The following is a 19,213-nucleotide window of genomic DNA, read 5'->3' as shown; positions in this document are numbered from 1 at the left end:
CTCTGCGATTATTGGTTCACTGTGCTGGCTGTAGAAGCTTATCCGCATTCCTATTTTCTCTTTCACAAGTAGACCTATTCCTGCGTTATCGCTAGTTGATTTTGTGCTTGTAACCCTGTCCTCAACTTGAACAGATGACCTGTTCTTCCTGCCACCGCAATTCACTAACTCTCACTTTATACTATTTCAACCTGTCCATTTCCCTTTTTTAATTTCATAGCCTACCTACCTCATTAAATAATCAAAACTTCGCAGCAGTGACCCATACAATACCAGTCTTGATTTTCCTGACGACATCCTCCTGAGTAGCCGTCACGAAGATATTTTGTTTGTCGCTGTGTCCGATTAAGCTGTTATCGTTACAAATCGTTCTCGGTACCTGTTCCATTTCTTCTTACTTCCTGCGAAAATCCTCCTCCGTACAGAAACAGCAGTAAAATAAAATACTTCTTGCTTACATTGCTCTTCTGGTCTCTTATACAGATGTTATGTATGTATGGAGCTAAAACAGATAGGGAAGTCCATTTTCCTTTTGATCGGCACCTCTACGGAAGTTGATATGGCACCTCTAGCCTAGGGTAAGATTGTTAAAAAGGTAAAAGGTTCAGCTGACGAAGTTTTCATAGCACTGTGTTACAGGTAGCAGACAGATCAACATGGAACCTTCATAGAGGAGCTGTTCCCATTATCATACTCAATGTACTGATTTAAGTTTTCCAGATTTCTGGATTTCAGATCTAAAATCAACTTGCTTCGGTTACTTTATCATCAGACCACTTTCCTAGCTTCACAAATGCTACCGCTTATTTTCTTCTCCGTATTTTAGGGATATTTTCTGTTTTGGAACTATTATTAGACCGCAATATTAACAACTCAAGTGTTCTTAAACTAAATTACTTCCTTTTCATGCTATCAGTAGCGTCTAATTAAGGAATTCGTAGCATTTAAAGAGCTTTTGCAACTAGTGACAGAAGGACTGGCTGCTGACGAATGGCCAGCATTCTCCATGGTTGCCTCACTGCGGATACCATTTATTATTCGCCGTTTTGTAACCTGAATGTAGTCTCCTTCATTCCATCCTTTTACCATGCCCCTGAGGCCCATAACTGTATTTGGAATGAATGAATATTTGAAAAGTATGCGATGCGAACGAAAGGTTGTGATAACCTCCATTCAGCTACATACCTACACTAGGATGCACCACCCACTGAATCCTCTTTAAGACGGTTTCCTTCAGTAAGTGACCTTTGTTTTCTTTTTCTTGTTTACAGATGTTTGTGCTGCTTCTCATGGTGCTGCCGTGTTTGGCAGAAGGTGTTTCCTCACACGAAGAGGGCTGCGTACTACCGCCTGCTTCCAAAGAAAACTTCTTCGTGACAACCGTAAGTTCTCGTGAAGAGCTTATATATCACGTTACACACTATGTATTCTGTGTTATTTTAAGGCGTTTTACCTTCCTATGCAATCAGTTTGGTCGTCTTGCCTAATGTCTCCTGATGTAACACTGACATCTGTACAGATAAAAACGGAGTTGGTGAATGTCCTCCTGTGGGATATCGTGCCAAATTCCATCCAACTGGTTCGTTAAATAGCCCAAGTCCCGAGCTGGTTGGAGGGGCCTACCCATAATGCCACCGATGTTCCCAAAAGAGATCCGACGACGTTGGTGCCCAGACATGAAGACATGCAGAAGAAACTTTCACCGTGTGCGGGTGGGCACTTGATGAATTTTAAGCCCGGGGTAGCTTGCCATGAAGGGCAGCAAAATGGGACGCAGTGCTGTGCTGTAAGGGTGCCGTGGATGACAACCATTGGGTTCCTGCTACGAAATAAAATGGCACTCCAGATCTAGAGTGCCATTTCATTTCATAGCAGGTGACCTTTGGTTGTGGGGCCGTACGGCGGTATCCCACACTTATCTAGACCCGACTTCGACCTGGAATCTCACTAACTGGAGTAAAAGTGTCTTCAGTATGTGTCCCACTGCGGAACGAGCCCCGGTGAGCAGCGACCATGATTTCCAAACCCTACATTTGCGAGCCCAATTGAGAACATTTGGAGCATTACGGCCAGGGCCCTACAACCAGCTCCGTATCTAGGGCGCCCAATGGCTGGAATTTCGCACGATACATATCAGGAAAACGTGCAACAACTCCATCAGTCAATACCAAGGCGAACAGCTGCTTGCAAAGGGACGGAGGGGGACCAACGCGTTATTAACTGCCGAATTTTTGAAGCCCTTTCTCTTGAATAAATCATCCAACTTATCTGAAATTGTAATCATTTGTTTGTCTGTACATGTCCATTACATTTCATAAGGCGATTTCCATCCCATTTGGACGATTCTTTCGTGGTGTACCGTCTTTACTTTCTTTTCTTTTTTTAGTGTACAACACCAGTAAGTGGATTAACGAACTCAGAAAAAAGTCATTATTATAAATACAAGCTATTTCTGAAAGATTAATCTTATTTCAGAATATTGTATATTCTCGATGAATGGAGAAACAAATTTCTGGTGAATCTGAATTTGCAAATCGATGCTTGCTAATCGAAACCCTGGTGCCATTTTGTAACTTGCAGGGTAATGTGACTATCCATAAGAATTTCCATGGTGCACCTACCTTGATCGCTCATTGACTCTCCAATGTGAGTCGAATCTAGATTGCGATAATATAGCAAAAAATGGCGTTATGCGTCGTCTGTACGAATTCATTTATAAATTTACATCGTGACTTCCATCGAGAGTGCAGCACAGTGCCAAGGAGTGTACGGACCTCACATTACACCACTGGCCTCCTAGTTCGCCGCCAATTTTTTTTAAAATTTGTATTTATGAAACACATCGTCTATGCGAGTCTCCTTCCAACAGCTTAGGTTGAACTCGACGCCGCACAGAGAGAGCACTTAATGCAATAGGTCCTGACTCTCTTGCTGAAAGTAGGGACGAGCTTTACTGTCTTCAGGATACTTTTGGGTCCAGAGGAGGGCACATTAAACATATGTGAAAGGTTAACGAAAACTTTTATCCCAAACCTTATTTAAAAAAGTACCCTATGTTAAATGTGCATGAGTATAAAAGGCACTGGCATCTGCCCAACCCATCGACAATGAGCAGAAGTTACAGAATCGTGTGACTAATGCAAGTGATGCAGTCCGAATGGATTCAGGTGTGTTTGAAGGAGTGAGTAATTCACTGCAAAGAAGGACTGAAGGCTGCGTCAGGATACGTGATGCTGGTTTCATCATTGCAGAAATTTTTTGTGCTAGGAACAATGTGAGACTTGATGGTTTCTTCCACCGTCAAGAAAGAATAATATGTAAGAGGAAATCAGTTTAGACGTCATGCACGAGAAGTTTCTAGCTAACAAAACTCTCCCCAGTAAAGGTAAGGAATTCTTAGAAGAATGCGCTTGGAAAGTCAGATCAACTTTCAGGAATATCAGCCTGAGAAAATCAAGGTAAAATAAATAGTGCACCCTAAAGTAGAAAACGAATAACAAATCATTAAAATGGGGCGAGTACTAGATAGTAGATCAAGACTTCCTTGTCTAGAAAAAGGAACTGTACATGGTCTCTGAAACGAGAATGATTTATAAAGATGTAAAACAGAATAACCCAGTCGTTGAAACTGACTTTCTTCATACGCCGTCAAACACGAGAGCATAAATTAAGCAAAGAAAACCTTATGTTAACAAAAAAATTTAAATGATGGTAAAGTGCAAGAACAACAAATTTTGTGATCTTTTGGAATATGAAATCCCCAATATACTTAAAGAAATGTTAAAATAGTCCTCAGCTGCTCCAGTGTGCACGTTGAGAAGGAAAAGAGATTCACTGAGTTTGTAAGAGAATCTCCAGCACACTTAATAACAAACTGAAATGGCAACAGACTGACCAGTATGTGTAATCTTTTCCCGTTAAAAGTGATGTACACTCATTGTTGCAAACTACGAAGAAAAGCAAAAACTTGGATATCTCGAAATCTGATTCGAGGATAATTTCAGATGGACCACACAGCCATATCTAAAATAAATCTCAAGCAAATTATGAATGTTAAACAGAGCAGTACTGAGGGATCTGATTAGATCATTATCTCTCTAAAGTTCACCCATTTAACATAAAAAATAAAACCCTATAAGTTATCCATTACAACGAAAGTAGAGGCAGCATTATAATGTAAGGTGTGGTATATTCAGAGAAAAAATTATTACGACTAAGAAACGTGATTGGCACATACTCAAAGAACAAGTTACCAAAACGGCAGAGAAGAAATTAGGCTTGGCCAAGCATAAAAGGAAGGCATGCTGGCGTGAAAAGTGTGAAGAAGCACTTGAACAAAACGTTTGAAAATGGGAAAAGTGGAATTGTTCAAAAACGAACACTTCGAACAATTCAGACCAAAAGGCAAATAAATATCGAAAGTAATCTAGAAAATTGAAAGAACATTTGAAAAACAGACAGAAATACAAGAAAATTACAACAAAAATAACATTAGAACCTCTAGACCAGTGAGCCAACCAAGAGTCTCATTTTCCTTACCATCTTCATAGTTGTCTCCCTAGCCCAACATTCAGTCTTACATCTCCAACCTCAGAGACCTGAAAAACTTCAGCATAGCCCCATCGCCACTTAACTCCTGTACACAGGTGCTCGTGTACCAAGAAACGGATGACCAAAAATCTCCCACCACCTGCGGTTCTAAAGTATGTAGATTTGTCAGCGCATGTTACACACACATCTAGTAAAGTTCGTATCCTGTGACTATCTTCGCACCTGGATATCTGATGATGGACATTACTCCCTAGTAATTAGTTTGAGTAATAAGTCATTTGTCATGGGCTGTATGACTTTTGAAGCGACCTATTCAGCTCCAGCTCTCGTGCCCCAGTTGCTGAGCAATGTTATATTTATATATGTTGTTGTTGTAGTGGTCTTCAGTCCAGACACTGGTTTGATGCAGCTCTCCATGCACCTCAATCCTGTGCAAGCTTCTTCATCTCCCAGTACCTACTGCAACCTACATCCTTCTGTATCTGTTTAGTGTATTCATCTCTTGGTCTCCTTCTACAATAGTTACCATCCACGCTGATCTCGAATGCTAAATTTGTGATCCCTTGATGCCTCAGAACATGTCCTACCAACCGGTCCCTTCTTCTAGTCAAGTTGTGCCACAAACTCCTATTCTCCCAATTCTATTCAATACCTCATCATTAGTCATGTGACCTACCCATCTAATTTTCAGCATTCTTCTGTAGCACAACATTTCGAAAGCTTCTATTCTCTTCTTGTCCAAACTATTTTCGTCCATGTTTCCCTTCCCTACATCGCTAACTCCATACAAATACTTTCAGAAATGACTTCCTGACACTAAAATCTATACTCGATGTTAACAAATTTTTCTTCTTCAGAAACGCTTTCCTTGCCATTGCCAGTCTACATTTTATATCCTCTCTACTTCGACCATTATCAGTTATTTTGCTCCCCAAATAGCAAAACTCCTTTACTACTTTAAGTGTCTCATTTCCTAATCTAATACGCTCAGCATCTCCCGACTTAATTCGACTACATTCCATTATCCTCGTTTTGCTTATGCTGATATTCATCTTATATCCTCCTTTCAAGATGCTATCCATTCCGTTCAACTGCTCTTCCAAGTCCTTTGCTGTCTCTGACAGAATTACAATGTCACCGGCGAACCTCAAGGTTTTTATTTCTTCTCCATGGATTTTAATACCTACTCCGAAATTTTCTTTTGTTTCCTTTACTGCTTGCTCAATATACAGATTGAATAACATCGGGGAGAGGCTACAACCCTGTCTCACTCCCTTCCCAACCACTGCTTCCCTTTCATGCCCCTAAACTCTTATAACTGCCATTTGGTTTCTGTACAAATTGTAAACAGCCTTTCGTTCCCTGTATTTTACCCCTGCCGCCTTCAGAATCTGAAAGAGAGTATTCCAGTCAACATTGTCAAATGCTTTCTCTAAGTCTACAAATGTTAGAAACGTAGGTTTGTCTTTCCGTAATCTAGTTTCCAAGATAAGTGGTAGGGTCAGTATTGCCTCACGTGTTCCAATATTTCTACGGAATCCAAATTGATCTTCGCCGAGGTCGGCTTCTACTAGTTTTTCCATTCGTCTGTAAAGAATTCGCGTTAGTATTTTGAAGCCATGACTTATTAAACTGATAGTTCGTTAATTTTCACATCTGTCAACACCTGCTTTCTTTGGGATTGGAATTATTATATTCTTCTTGAAGTCTGAGGGTATTTCACCTGTCTCATACATCTTGCTCACCAGATGGTAGAGTTTTGTTAGCCCTGGCTCTCCCAAGGTTGTCAGTAGTTCTAATGGAATGTTATCTACTCCCGGGGCCTTGTTTCGACTCGGGTCTTTCAGTGCTCTGTCAAATTCTTCACGCAGTATCATATCTCCCATTTCATCTTCATCTACATCCTCTTCCATTTCCAAAATATTGTCCTCAAATACATCGCCCTTGTATAGACCTTCTATATACTCCTTCCACCTTTGTGTTTTCCTTTTTTTCTTAGAACTGGGTTTCCATCTGAGCTCTTGATATTCATACATGTGGTTCTCTTTTCTCCTAAGGTCTCTTTAATTTTCCTGTAGGCAGTATCTATCTTACCCCTAGTGAGATAAGCCCCTACATCCTTACATTTGTCCTCTAGCCATCGCTGCTTAGCCATTTTGCACTCCCTGTCAATCTCATTTTTGAGACGATTGTATTCCTTTTTGCCTGCTTCATTTACTGCATTTTTATATTTTCTTCTTTGATCAATTAAATTCAATATTTCTTCTGTTACCCAAGGATTTCTACTAGCCCTCGTCTTTTTACCTACTTGATCCTCTGCTGCCTTCACTACTTCATCCCTCAAAGCTACCCATTCTTCTTCTACTGTACTTCTTTCCCCCATTCCTGTCAATTGTTGCCTTATGCTCTCCCTGAAACTCTGTACAACCTCTGGTTTAGCCAGTTTATCCAGGTCCCATCTCCTTAAATTCCCACCTTTTTGCAGTTTCTTCAGTTTTAATCTACAGTCCACATCTGCCCCTGGAAATGTCTTACAATTTAAAACCTGGTTCCTAAATCTCTGTCTTACCATTATATAATCTATCTAAAACCTTTTAGTATCTCCTGGCTTCTGCCATGTATACAGCCTTCTTTCATGATTCTTGAACCAAGTGTTAGCTATGATTATGTTGTGCTCTGTGCAAAATTCTACCAGGCGATTTCCGCTTTCATTTCTTACCCCCAATCCATATTCACCTACTACATTTCCTTCTCTCCCTTTTCCTACTACCGAATTCCAGTCACCCATGACTATTAAATTTTCGTCTCCCATCACTATATGAATAATTTCTTTTATTTCACCATACATTTCTTCAATTTCGTCGCCATCTGCAGAGCTAGTTGGCATATAAACTTGTACTACTGTAGTAGGCGTGGGCTTCGTGTCTATCTTGGCCACAATAATGCGTTCACTATGCTGTTTGTAGTAGCTTACCCGCATTCCTATTTTTTTATTCATTATTAAACCTACTCCTGCATTACCCCTATTTGACTTTGTATTTATAACCCTGTATTCGCCTGACCAAAAGCCTTGTTCCTCCTGCCAACGAACTTCACTAATTCTCACTATATCTAACTTTAACCTATCCATTTCCCTTTTTAAATTTTCTAACCTACCTGCCCGATTAAGGGATCTGACATTCCATGCTCCGATCCGTAGAAGCCCAGTTCTCTTCCTCCTGATAACGACGTCCTCTTGAGTAGTCCCCGCCCGGAGATCCGAATGGGGGACTATTTTACCTCCGGAATATTTTACCCAGGAGGACGCCATCATCATTTAAACATACATTAAAGCTGCATGCCCTCGGGAAAATTGATGGCTGTAGTTTCCCCTTGCTTTCAGCTGTTCGCAGTACCAGCACAGCAAGGCCGTTTTAGTTAGTGTTACAAGGCCATATCAGTCAATGATCCAGACTGTTGCCCCTGCAACTACTGAAAAGGCTACTGCCCCTCTTCAGCCACCACATGTTTGTCTGGCCTCTCAACAGATACCCCTCCGTTGTGGTTGCACCTACGGTACGGCTATCTGTATCGCTGAGGCACGCAAGCCTCCCCACCAACGACAAGATCTATGATTCATGCGGGGCTTTCACGGTTAGAACTCATAAATAAAGGAGTATATGATAGAATTGCTTAAAGATATATGTGAGCACATAACAAGAAGAAGAATTACCGTAAGGATATGCCAAAGTTCTAATAAAAAGTAGTGGTCTAGATGTTTTGAATAACGATTTTGTTTCAATAATTAATCACAATAATCCGATCCTGCCCTCACTATTGGTCCCCTCCCCCAGATCAACCAATCATAATAATCCAAAATTGTATATAATTCCTGATAAGAACATGAAGCTCAACATCGCATGAAAGCATTAACCGAGATAAATTACTACAGCGTTACACTGCGTGAAACTATTAACAGTCAGAAACTGTAACAGCAAAGCAAACAGAGCCGGCCGCGGTGGTCTTGCGGTTCTAGGCGCTGCAGTCCGGAACCGTGGGACTGCTACAGTCGCAGGTTCGAACCCTGCCTCGGGCATGGATGAGTGTGATGTCCTTAGGTTAGTTAGGTTTCAGTAGTTCTAGGGGACTGATGACCTAAGATGTTAAGTCCCGTAGTGCTCAGAGCCATTTGAACCAAAGCAAACAGAGGCGAACAGGAAGGATAATTCCTTGCAATGTTCGAAAATTATGAAAGCTTCAGTCTTCTTCTTTTTTCGTGATATGATATCCCTGATATTAGTGTGAAACGCACAACTAAACTATGATGGACATTAAATATTATTAATCGTATCTGACTAGGAACAACGCTTCAAGGGTGCATACACAACGAACACTATCGTATGGTTGAGTGCAACGGGTAATAAACTGCCAGCATATATCAACACAGAATATAATGCATAAGTAAACAGGTTCGAGAAAGCTGTAGGTGTTGCTATCGCGTGTCAGCATGACATTTGGAGTGATCTTGCATTGCGCTGGGAATGTTTAGTATGTGTTCATCTACTCACAGTGAATGCGGTGGCGTATATGTGAGCATCGAGTGATAAACCCTATACTCAAATTTAGTCTGCTCATGGATGTTCTGTGGCAACATGGAATTTGAATGGTTTCCATTCGGATCAGGATTGTTGCATCTTTATTGACATCGTACGCCGAGGCTCTAGCATCAGCAATAATCAACAGCGTGAGGATTAACAAAGCAGTGGTAACCACTTCATTAAAGCCAGGCAATGTTGCATGGGGGCTTAATTAAATATTATGCAAATATTTTTAATTTTAGTCGCTGTCTGTCCAGTTACGCCGTCTCGTAACCGGTTGGCCCTGACTAGTATTAGTCCGCAATCTGACTGCATAGAATAACAACAAAGAATGGAAGGAAATTTGCGTTAACACAGTTAATTAATTAAGTCCCCAGCAACTATAAAAGCAACGAAACAAAAACTACGAACAACAAAGCACAAGTGTAACTGTTCTGTGTGTGGAAGTGTGATTCAACGCACACATCTGGCACGGTTCTTCCTCAATAAGACAAGGTATTTTAAATACCATTTACACTGAATTAATTAATTAAAAAACTGAAATACTATAATTGCACATAGAAACCAGAATTACAGTCTAATACATGAACACAAGTCAGATGCTTTGTTGACTGAACCTGTGACCAAGAGGCATTGTTAGTTAGGAAATTTAAAAAAATCAAAAAAAAAAAAAATGTTTTTTACCCTCATATATATTGACTACAAGTACACTCTGATCATTACAACATCTCCATTCGAACAATATCTGCTGTCTAGCCCATCAAAACAACTGCACACGACATGGCCTCAAATAGTACAGCTATCAACATCCTCTCAGCAAAGTATTAACCACCACAACTTCTGAACAAGCACTGCCAGTGGAGGCGGCGGAATAAAACTCTTTGGCGCGATCTCTGGCGCTGTGACTCAGTGTAGCCACCTTTCATATGCCCCTCCTCCACGGGCTAGAATTTGATGGTATTTTTTCCAGCATTGGTGGTGAAAATACCACCAAATTCGTCAAAAAAATACAGACAAAAATAAAAGATAATATTAATAAGTAAATATCACATAACTAGATAAATTTTGGCTTTGCACTGACCCTTCAATAACCTAATATATAAAATACAGTGAGGAATACAAATGCTTGCATACATGTGATTTTACATAATAGTTTACACAAGTAGCATTCAATAAATGGCACCAGCAATGACGAATAGGCGTAGGTAAGGGTCTCGTAACATTTCACAAACAGTAAATACACAAAAAAATCAGTTTATACAAATATTCACATAAAATCCTTTCAATAGTTCGATAAACAAGTAGCACTCCTCAGAGTAGTTCACAGTTCCAACAGTAGCACCCGTCAATGGTCAACAGGTGCAAATAGCAGTCTCATAACATTTCTTCAGCAGTATTTAAACAGCTCCAACAGTGGCATCCAGCAATGTTGAACAGGTGCAGACACCAACAAGTGACATCATTTCAATAGAAGCAGTTCCATCAGTGGCACCCAGCAATGTTGAGCAGGTGCAGAAGCCAACAAGTGACATTATGTCAGTAGAAGCAGTTCCATCAGTGGCACCCAGCAATGTTGAACAGGTGCAGACGGCAACAAGTGACATTATTTCAGTAGAAGTAGTTCCGTCAGTGGCACCCAGCAATGTTGAACAGGTGCAGACAGCAACAAGTGACATCACTTCAGTCGAAGCAGTTCCATTAGTGATACCCAGTAATGTTGACAGGTGCAGACAGCAACAAGTGACATCTCATCACTGGTTGAGCATTTCCAATAGTGGCACCCAGCAATGTTGAGCAGGTGCAGACAGCAACAAGTAACATCATTTCCGTAGAAGCAGTTCCATCAGTGGTACCCAGCAATGTTGAACAGGTGCAGACACCAACAAGTGACATTTTGTCAGTAGAAGCAGTTCCATCAGTGGCACCCAGCAATGTTGAACAGGTGCAGACACCAACAAGTGACATTATTTCAGTAGAAGCAGTTCCATCAGTGGCACCCAGCATTGTTGAACAAGTGCAGGTAACAGTCCATAATATGCACTATCACTAATCAGACAGTTCATCAGAGTTCATTCGCAGAAATTAAACATTTCCAAGTGGCACCCATCATGTTGAACAAGTGCAGGTAAGTCCATAATATTCACTATCACTAATTAGACAGTTCATCAGAGTTTATCAGCACAAATTAAACATTTCCAAGTGGCACCCACCAATGTTAATACATGTAAGCACGAACAACAGTTTGAATGCACACACAATTGCTTTTACAAAATTATCATCAATGCTCTTACACTAAATACAAAAATAATAATAAACACACAAATGATATCAAATAACTGTCACATTAACTATTACAAATACACAAATAACAGTAAACCCATAATATTTATGGGTGTCAGTGCAAGTCGCAACAAACAAGTAAAATAATATTGAGGAGATAGGTCGGTACCAATTATTTGGGATTAGGAAAGGAAAACACACAAAACACACTCACTCATCTTTCATCCACATTATGTACTACTGGTAATTGAATAGTGTTAACTGTGTAAATGCAATTCTGTCAAAGATTTGATGTTCGACATGTGTATTTAGTAGTAGTGGCAGCAGTGTATAACAGTCAATAATAGTTAGTCAACGTCATAGTCATCATGTCAAGACCAATGTTTGCCAAGCCAAATCAAAATGTACGGTTTCTGAACAACTGTCAGTGTGCCAAGATATGCAAATGCTTCCTCTCTCCAAAAAAAAAAAAAAAAAAAAAAAAAAGTATATACTGCTTAGTGATTCAACAAAGTGTGTGTGTAGCCAATCTTCCTTCTACTTGAGTGATCTAGTCTGCCATCTTCATCCTCCTTGTTCCATATAAACCAACAAAAAAAATGCTCCTCACTTACTTTACCTCTTATCCACCAAAACTCCAATAATCATCAGCATCACATAATCTTAATACTTCAATAATACCTCTTACGTCGATACATACAAACCTTACCGCCAATATCATTTCACTTCCATAACAACTCTTTCCTCTAGTCAGTCTCCTCGAAAAAGTACGGATAAAATTCTAGTGCAAGCCTCAGTTCATCATCCCATACAATCCGAAGACACAATGTCCACACACAACCTCTGTGTAATCCATCTGACCCAAATCTTCTACTCATTATGAATTATAAAATACATTTTGGTTACCTTGTCCATCATTAAATAAAAGAAATGCATACATGACCTCTAACAGCCTTTAGTTTGAATAACTTTCAGTAAGTAAATTCGAGTACAGAGTGTGAATGATAGTAATAATTCACAGTGTGTACACAACTTTAAGAATCATGGCAAAACAGAAGCAAACATGTGGAGTATTTCATGTGTCAAGTGTCACTTGCTATTTCAATTGCTCATGAAGAATGCAGTGTAATAACTGTCAATGGTCTAAACCTTGTGTTGGTATGTCATGTCGTTAGCTTCCTTCCTATTAGCATAAATTTATACAGCTTCCATAAAACCTCCAGCTCATGTGACTTCTATGAAGTTTCTTGTACTAATGTCGTTCGTCGAATTATAGCAGTTCATTTTCTTATCTTAAAAATATAAGGCACTGAGCGTAAGCAAAACATGCAATAGCGAGTAAATATACCAGTGGAGAACAGAATGTCAACAAGTGGATGCAGCACAATTCCTACAACGAGGCTCTGCCAAGCGAACAATCTATAATTAACACCATACTGTGGCCTAAACTCCACGTTCGTACACCTTATATCAGCATTTCTATATACCAAATTAAAGAGTAGTTATGACAACAAACAGAAATGTGTAAATATGCAATCCATACGCAAGCAGCAATTATGTATCTTACATAATAAACAGGTCATTAGCATCATATCAGCATAAGCAAATAAATGTTCATATGTACTCTTAATAAGTAAACATGAAGGCGCAAGCAGATAAATCACAAAGTATAACTTACATACATAACCATATCATCACAGCTAATCAGGTGACAATTATAATTTAAATAAATAAGCACAGCAGGCACATAATAAAAAATTATGACATCAGTGAAAAAGCACAGCAGCCAAGCGATGCATAATATACACAAGTAACAACCCTGTTCATTAATAAAACATTGACAAAAATCAGCAAATATACGCAAGCACGTCGCTTCACAAGTAAATTCATAGAACATAAAATTTAGCACAAAGTATAAATCACGTAATCGCGAGCAGCAAATTACGTCTAAAGTACGTACCTAAGTGGAAATATGTTACCTGAAAAACAAACTCAATTAATAGTTACCTTTTTAGTTTATTAGTTTCTTCTTCGAAATTACATTCTTCCTGAAAATTTCTCGATAGCAAGTCCTCTTAACTCGGACACACACAGAATTTACCTGAAGGTCTTAAATATTTTATACAACCGTATCCTGAAAAATACTGAACGTTAATAACATAATTTATCAAGTCACTAGAGCTTTATACTGAATTTAATCAGAGAAATTAGACTGTGTGTTTGTTTACGGCTTTGAGTATGTGCCGCCGCCGGAACACGGCGCGGTATCCTTGTATTCTCTGCGTGTTTACATGTAACTGTTAGTCTCTCAAAAGTATGTCATTCCACAAAAATTTTAACGTTCGATACATGATGTACTCCCTTAGAGCGCCGAGATTTAAGAGTCTATTTCAACAGTGTTATCATGAATAATTTTGCGAACCCTATATGGACCGTTATAAAGCAGAAAAAATTTGCGACACAGGCCTTTTCCTTTGTGAGACAAACGATGAGACTTAATTAATACCTTTTGACCAACTGACAAAGTTTTTAAACGACCAGGACGTTTAGCTGATTTCTCTCTTGTAGCAGCCGCAGATGCAATATTTTGCAGAGCCAGGTTGACAACTTCAGAATGCCGCAGTTTCCGTGTAGGTGGAAAAGGAACGATTTCAGAAATGTGATTTGTCGGTGCTTTATTTTTTAATATCAATATCGGCGGTAAAGAAGTTGAATCATTAGGGAGTTCATTCAGAATGTTTTGAAAAATATGAAGATACTGATCCCAAGTTCGGTGATTCTGATGACAATAAAGTCGACATAATTTATTAATTTCCTTCATCCATCTCTCTGAAGCCTTAGATTGAGGGTGAAAAAGTGAAATGAAAATTGGTTTAATCTTACGACGCCGTAGAGTACGAAGCCAAATTTTAGAGCGAAACTGTGATCCATTATCTGATATAACCTTATCAACATGACCAACCTCTTTAAGAAAAAGTTTGATGAAAGCATTAGATACTGAACGAGCTGTTGCTTTGCATAAAGGTGTAAAACACACATATTTTGATGTCAATTCCACTGCTACCAAAATGTACACAAAACCATTAGTAGAACGAACCACTGGACCGAACAAATCGACTGCAGCCATCTCCTTTAATTTCGCTGGAATGATAGGAAACAACGGTGCTCTGTGAGAAATAGTTGGCGGCTTAGCCTTTTGACATAATTTGAATTGACAAGAACAGATCGAATAAGTTTTTCCATATTACTGAAGTAGCAATTTTCTCGTAATTTATGAAAGCATTTTCTGGGACCAAAGTGTGCATAACTGAAATGTGTATACCAAATCAATTTATTAACCCACTCATCAGGAATACAAACTAACCAAACAGAGTTGTCGACCGATTTTCGTTTAAAAAGAATATCATTGCGAACTAAATAATACTGTCTAATCACTATCTTTCCTTTCTCCTCCACTTCTTCTTAATGTCCTTCCAGATTGGATCCTTATTTTGCTCCTTAGCGATGTCCTGGAGCGAGGACGAAATAAAATTTTCAAACGCAACACCTTGAATATACATCAAACAATAATTGTTTTCCTTGCAGTCCTCCTCAGCACTTTGTTTCAAACCCATAGGTGCACGTGATAAAGCATCAGCAATAATATTTGAAGAACCCTGTATGTAAACAATACTAAAATCAAATTCCTGTAGATACAGCGCCCATCGTGACAATCTTCCATGTGTTAATTTTGTTGACATAAGAAATTCCAGAGCTCTATGATCGGTGTAAACCTTAGTATGTCTGCCAAACAAAATGTCCGAAATTTTGTGAAACCCCAAGGCTTCAAGTTCCGTAATCGAATAATTCTTTTCTGATTTAGAGAGAACACGACTTCCAAATGCAATAGTTTTCTGTACTACAACGCCGTTTTCTTCTATCTCTTGAAATAAACGTGCACCTAGGCCTTTGTATGATGAGTCCGTCGCCAAACAAAAATCTTTAGATAAATCCGGATGTGAAAGAAGTGCAGCAGCAACTAAAGCAGCACAAAGTTGATCAAATTCTGATTGAGCTTCCTCATCCTAACACCAATTAGAATTCTTTCCAGACAGTTCACGTAAACGAGGTGTGGCCAAATCGTCCAATTTAACAAAGCGTCTAAGAAAATTACAGACACCAAGGAAACTACGAACATCACGTTTTGTAGTAGGAACAGCATAATTATGAATAGCGTCTAGTTTCTCTGGATAAGGAAGAATACCTTCTGTAGAAATAATATGACCAAGAAATTTCACCTGAGAACGACCAAATTCAGATCTTCCCAAGTTCACTGCAATGCCAACTCTTGCAAAATACGTAATAATGAATCCAAAATTTTGTTGTGCTCACTCCAAGAACGTTTAGCAATAAGAATATCGTCAACATATGAAGTAATATTGTCACGAAGATAAACAGGTAAAATTTCGTTCAAACTACGAATGAATGCTGCAGAAAATATAGAAAGTCCAAACGGTAATTTCCGAAATCACTTTTGGGTAAAATAGTCATATCCGGTTATTCTTTGCCGAGTCCTTTTCTAGATAGATTGATAGTTGGAGAGTTGTTCTGATAGATACAAAGAATAGTAAAAGAATAGGCAGCAGTGCAGAAAACTAAAAGGGAAATAGCACTACTACAGCTCGGAGCCCTGTGCACGCTGCGGCACATATTCACTTAGCGTAGTGAATCCCCTGAGGACTTAAATAGCCACACATAAATGCCAGTTTCTGACTTAGTGGCCAATTTGGTGGAAGTGCGTACATAAATTGATCTAACCATGAACATGGATGTATGTCGTTCTTAGAATTGCGAAAGATCTTAAATTTCCGAACAGTTAAAAAGTGTTTATAGTCAAAGTTTTCGCCTCATGGCGACAAAGACCTACCGTGTCTGTCCCAGTCCCAATGTCGATTATTGTCAAGTTCGCGCGCCTGGCGCTCTCTTGTTGCTTCTCGTAAATGAAATAAATTATTTTCTTCAAAGCCCTCTGCTATCGGTGATTCCAAATTTCTTCTACCGTCTTTTCCTACGATTTCGCTTTCAATTTGTTTGACTTGCTTTCGTAACACCTCAAATTCCCTTTTAATGCGTTCGTTAAATTTTCCCTGATTTTCAACATGTTTATTTATGTTCTGGTACTCTTCGGTTTCTGCAAATGGCAATGGAGCTGTATCATCTGAATCTCTGTCCCCATGTAAACTAAGATTTGTCAATTTATCTGAAATCTCCTCAACTCTTTCCGATAAGTCACCTATTTTTTCTTTCTGTTTATTTACGTCTTCCGTAAGTGTCGCGACTCGGGTTTCAGTATTGACACATTTAGTAGTTAACTGTTCATACTGTTGTGTTACGTTATTTATTCTGTCATTTGATACGGATTCCTCGATTCTTTCAAATATTTCTTCCTTATCGTGTGCACGTTGTAAATTTAACTCTGAAAATCACGCGATCTCTTTCTTCCTGTTCTGTATCCTGTTCCTTTTGTCAAATTTCTATTGCAATTAATCTATTATTGTGAGAATTCAAAATCGATTGTACTTCTTCTCTAATTTCTTTCTTTAATTCATCTTTCATCTTCTTGAAACATGTCCGTATTCGTGAGTCTAACCGTGTTTCCATTGTTTCCATCCCAGTTTTAATTGTTCCTATTTGTGAGTCAAACCGTATTGCCAAAGTTCCCATCTCTGTTTTAAATTCAGATCGTAACTGTGATCCCACTGTTTTTAATTCAGATCCCAAATTAAATATTGCACTCATCAACTGCTCCATATTAACTGGTTCGAAATTCTTTTCGCCCCTAACATTTCCCGCAAAACTAACTTCTTCCGTCAAAGCTGTAAAGCTATCTGTGTTCGATACTATTCCAGAGTCTTCTGTCGTTAATCTCGTATTCTGAAAATGTTTTGATGTGAAAAATTTTGAATTGGTTCCAGCCTATTTTCCCGACTTATTAAATTGTTTTCAACTTCATTATTCATCATACTGTTCTCCTGTGTTGGCGAGTTCACCATGTTAACAATTTCGTCATTCTCACTACCGATCATTTTTGCCTTTTTCATCGATCGCGTAATAATTTACAAAACATACAAAACTCGTCACTGTACGAAAATTACACAATATAACACTTTATCACCAACAATACCATTCACACGACATGTTTCCCGACAAATACGTCTAACGAACAATTCAAACCTTCACAATTGCACAAAATTGTCAGACCCATATACAAGACATCAAAAATTAAATTCTGCAAAAATACCATTAGAGGAAAGACAAGACAACTACAAATGTTCATTACCAAATATACACATGCAACATAGACTACAATTACTAAACTACAAATTACTTCAACAGTACTACTGTCTGCTATTTTTACTATCAAAAGAATTCCAAGGGACGATCCGAAGCAGCGGTCGCCACGTGCATGCAATTATTTTTAATTTTAGTCGCAGTCTCGTAACCGGTTGGCCCTGGCTAGTATTTCTCCGCAATCTGACTGCATAGAATAACAACAAAGAATGGAAGGAAATTTGCGTTAACACAATTAATTAATTAAGTCCCCAGAAACTATAAAAGCAATGAAACAAAAACTACGAACAACAAAGCACAAGTGTAACTGTTCTGTGTGTGGAACTGTGATTCAACGTACACATCTGGCACGGTTCTTCCTCAATAAGACAAGGTATTTTAAATACCATTTACACTGAATTAATTAATTAAAAAAACTGAAATACTATAATTGCACATAGAAACCCGAATTACAGTCTAATACATGAATACAAGCCAGATGCTTTGTTGACTGAACCTGTGACCAAGACGCATTGTTAATTAGGAAATTTAAAAAAAAATTAAAAACAGTTTTTTACCTTCGTATATATTGACTAAAAATACACTCTGATCATTACAACATCTCCATTCGAACAACATCTGCACACGACATGGCCTCAAATAGTACAGCTATCAACATCCTCTCAGCAAAGCACTAACCACCACAACTTCTGAACAAGCACTGCCAGTGCAGGCGGCGGAATAAAACTCTCTTTGGCGCGATCTCTGGCGCTGTGACTCAGTGTAGCCACCTTTGAATGTATAGCCACAAGACATGCTGCCTGCAGTTAAAATAATGTCATGATAATCTCTCCACTGGCAAAAGATTCCGTATTTGTCTTACATTCAGATTTCCGGGAGGTAAAAATGTGAAAAATGACGAATAAACAACGAAAGCGTAACATACTAAGAGCTGGATAGTGGGCTATCAGAAGTTTGAACGTCGTAAGGAAGTCAGAATTTAGAGGTTTCTGTTCAGGCGCATAGGGCAATATCAGCAGAAACAGAAAATATATAAAGGGAGTTTATTTCGATATGAATAGTAAAGTAGGGCAGAGTGTGAGCTCCTACGAACAGTTCACCGACAGGAAAGGAATGGCAACAAAAAAAATTGTTCAAATGGCTCTGAGCACTATGGAACTCAACATCCGTGGTCATCAGTCCCTTAGAACTTAGAACTACTTAAACCTAACTAACCTAAGAACATCACATACGTCCATGCCCGAGGCAGGATTCGAACCTGAGACCGTAGCAGTCGCGCGGTTCCGGACTGAGCGCCTAGAACCGCTAGACCACCGGGGCCGGCGAATGGCAACAGCAGTAGGTCAGGTTTAAAAGGAAATGAAGATCTAATAATCATGGGGGATTGCAGCGAGGTAATAGGGGAGGGAACGAAAGGAGGATTTACGGGTCAATGTGGGTTTAGTAATAGGACTCAGAGAGATAAGAGATCAATT

This window comes from Schistocerca piceifrons, chromosome 7 (assembly GCF_021461385.2).
Source record: "Schistocerca piceifrons isolate TAMUIC-IGC-003096 chromosome 7, iqSchPice1.1, whole genome shotgun sequence".
Lineage (NCBI taxonomy): Eukaryota > Metazoa > Arthropoda > Insecta > Orthoptera > Acrididae > Schistocerca > Schistocerca piceifrons.
The sequence above is the reverse complement of the archived record's forward strand: the minus strand, read 5'-3'. Positions refer to the sequence as shown.